Source organism: Chrysochloris asiatica, unplaced genomic scaffold, assembly GCF_000296735.1.
Source record: "Chrysochloris asiatica unplaced genomic scaffold, ChrAsi1.0 scaffold00312, whole genome shotgun sequence".
In the NCBI taxonomy this organism is placed as follows: domain Eukaryota; kingdom Metazoa; phylum Chordata; class Mammalia; order Afrosoricida; family Chrysochloridae; genus Chrysochloris; species Chrysochloris asiatica.
In genome coordinates, this window is record NW_006408830.1 from 444,057 (window position 1) to 447,461 (window position 3,405).

A 3,405-nucleotide genomic window follows, 5' to 3' on the forward strand; every position below is an offset into this window, starting at 1 on the left:
GGTTCGCAGCCTGATTCGTAACGACTACCTACCAGAGTGCCTTATATATGTTGTTGTTGTTGTTAAGTGCCATCAAGTCAATTCCAACCCATAGCGACCCTGTATAGGGTTTCCAAGGAGCAGCTGGTGAGCTTGTACTGCTGACCTTGCAGTTCAAACGGCTTTGCAGGCTGGTGCATTAACCCACAGCACCACACCAGGACACTATATATATTTCACTGAAATTCAAGTCGGATTCAGAAGAGGACGTAGAAGTGGGAATATAATTGTTGACATCAGATGGGTCTTGTTTGAAAGCAGAGAATACAAGAAAGATGTTTACCTGTGCTTTACTGACTATGCAAATGGATTTGACTATGTGGATCATGACAAGCTATTGATAATATTGCAAAGAATTGGTATCCAAGAACAATTAATTATGCTCATGAGGAACCTGAGCAAGAGGTAATCATTCGAAGAGAAGAAGGGGTTACTGAAAGGTTTAAAATCAAGAAAGTTTGCACCAGGATTGTATTCTTTCATCATAATAATTTAATCAGTATGCTGAGTAAATAATCTGTGAAGCTGGATTATGTGAAGGAAAATATGGCATTAAGATTGGAGGAAGACTCAACCTTGCTTTATAAAGAAAAGATAATTTAACATACTTGCCGATGAAGATCAAATATCACAGCCTTCAGAATGAATTGCACCACTAATTAAAGAAAACAAAAATTATCACACCTGGACTAGTAAAAGACATCATGGTAAATGGAGAAAAGATTGGAGTTGTCAAAGACTTCATTTTGCTTGAATCCACAATCAACACTCATGGAAGCAGCAGTCAAGACATCAAATGTCATATTGCATTAGGCAAATCTACTGCATAAGACAAGAGTCTAAAGTGTTCAAGAGCAAAGATATCAACTGGACTAAGGTGTGCCTGACCCAAGCCATGGTATTTTCAATAGCCTCAAGGAGCTTGGTAGCATAGTGGTTACAAATCAGCCTGCTAATCTTAGGGTCAGCAGTTCGAAACTACCAGCTGTTCCATGGGAGAAACATGAGGCTTTCTACTCCCGTAAAGATTTACAGTCTCGGAAACCCTGTAGAGGGTCGCTATGCACCGGAATCGACTCCATGGCACATAACAACAACAATAATAGCAACGTATGCATGTGAAAGTTGGACAATGAATAAGCAGGACCTTAGAAGAATTGAAGCATTTAAGTTGTGATGTTAGAGAAGAATATTGAAAGTACCATGGACTGCCAGAAAACAAATGAATCTATATTGGAAGAAGTACAGACAGAATGCTCCTTGGAAGGCAGGATGGCTACACTTATCCTTAGGACATATCAGGAGGGACCAGTTCCTGTAGAAAGGCATTATGCTTTGTTAAGTGGAGGGCCAGGGAAAAAGAGGAAGCCCTCCAATGAGATGGATTGACATGGTAGTGTCAGCTATGGTCTCAAGTGTAACAATTGTAACAAAAGATGGCATAGGATTGGGCAGTGTTTCAGTCTGTTGTGAACAAGATCGCTGTGAGTTGGGACTGACTCGATGGCACCTAATAACAACAACATAGGTAAAATGTTGAATGACGCTGGAAACATCAAAAGAAGATGGAAGAAATACACTGTCACGGTACCATAAAGAATTCATCAATGTTCAGTCATTTGTAGAGGTACCATATTATTATGGACTCTCAACTGGGAAAGGGGTTCCAGGAAATGATGAAATCATTCCCTGATTTGTTAGAAGAGGTTATATGAGTGTGTATAAAAATTAATGGAGTTCCACACTTAAAATTAGTTCAGATTATGCCCTGTATTATATGTGTAAGAGAAAAGTAACTTTGTAAATGTCATTTTTGAAAGCCCTTACTTTTTACATGCTGTTCCTCCCAAGGACTAGTATCTGCCCTGAAGATCTCATGTCCCCATGATCTTCCGCTCATGGAGCAAATTGATTGGGATGTCTTAGTTGGTGCAAAGTATATAACAAAGACAACATACCCTGAAATTTAAAAAATAACACTTCTGACTTCAGGGATTGTGAAAATGAGCAGCTTTTTAGAAGCAGAAAAATAATTATTTCTCAAAAAAACATTTATTTCTTTTCAAATAGGAAATTTCTACTCCTTAAAGGGAGCAAACCCATATTTGCTGAAATATGGGTTAAGAAGCTCTTCTCTAAGCGCAGTAAGTATAGAGTCATGGTGTGACGCTGTAGGATAATGCACTGGACTGCAAGGTTTGTTTGAACCTCAAAGTCGGCAGTTCAAAGTCAACACCCCCTCCTCGGAAAACCTATAAAGGGTCGCTGTGAGTCAGAACCAACTTGAAAACACTGAACAACACAGATACAAGAAAGACTAGTGGCTAGGTCCCAGGGTCTAGGAGATGTTCTGAACTTTCTGGCCACTGGGTGGAGTCCTCAGCATCGTCGCCTGGATCCCGGCTCCGCTTTCTGAACTCAGAAGCGGAACTGCGCGTGCGCGAAGGCAGCCATGTTTCTCCGATGTCCCGCTAGTGTGTGAGGTACGCGTTAGCCCCTGCGGGTGTCAGGCTCCGTGAGGGAACAGCACACGAACGGGACAGGGAGGCTTGTTGGGGTTCTCCGTGAGTTGTCCCTCTCTCCTGCTCAGTGCCGCCTCTGAGTGCTGCAGAGTCCGGAGTCTCTGGACCCCCAGGCCGGAGCTGCCTCGTTCCCCGGCGCCGCTCTCCAGATCTGACCGCGCGAGCTCGGTCCTCCCGCGTCCACCGGACCGGGGTCGAACGGACAGGTAAGCGGGATGGCGGAGGTCTGTCGGAAACTACCAGGTTGTTGTCGGTTCTGACTCCTAGTAATCCTCTGTGCAGCAGAAGGGAAACTGTCCGGTCCTCCACCGGTCTCACAATTGTCCCGATTAGTTAGTTGCTGCCCCTCCTGGGTCAGTCCATCCTATTGAGGGTCTTCCTCTGTCTCCTCTACCAAACATCATGTCTTCGGGGACTGGTCCCTCCTGATAACGTGGCCAAAATAAGCCAGCCAAAGTCTCACTAACTGAACTTTTTCCAAGACAGATTTGTTCGTTTTTCTGGCAGTTCACGGTATTTTCGCCAACGTCCTAATTTCTTAGGCATCAGGTTTTCTTTGGTCTTCCTTATTGATGGAGCCCTGGTGTGGCGCTGTAGGAACCGTAAGGTTGACGGTTCGAACCCAGTAGGGCTCCTTGGAAACCCTATACAGCATGCATGAGTTGGAACCGACTCAGTTGCACTTAACAAGAAGAGCAGCAGTTCACTGTCCAGCTTTTGCACACACGCGAGGCCATTGGAGATAGCTGGTAAGATGTTGTAACATGCGGAGGAGATCCGCAGTATGGGCTTTAGCTGGGAGTTCCTAAGAAATGCACAAGCTTTGCAGAAAGGGAGGATTGTT

The 3,405-nt window shown here is 44.1% G+C and overlaps 1 pseudogene; it reads left to right on the forward strand.

Annotated features, from left to right (window-relative positions):
* The first annotated feature begins 2,491 nt into the window (after positions 1-2,491).
* Positions 2,492-3,405, forward strand: part of LOC102833753 — a 25,479-nt pseudogene continuing 24,565 nt past the window's right edge.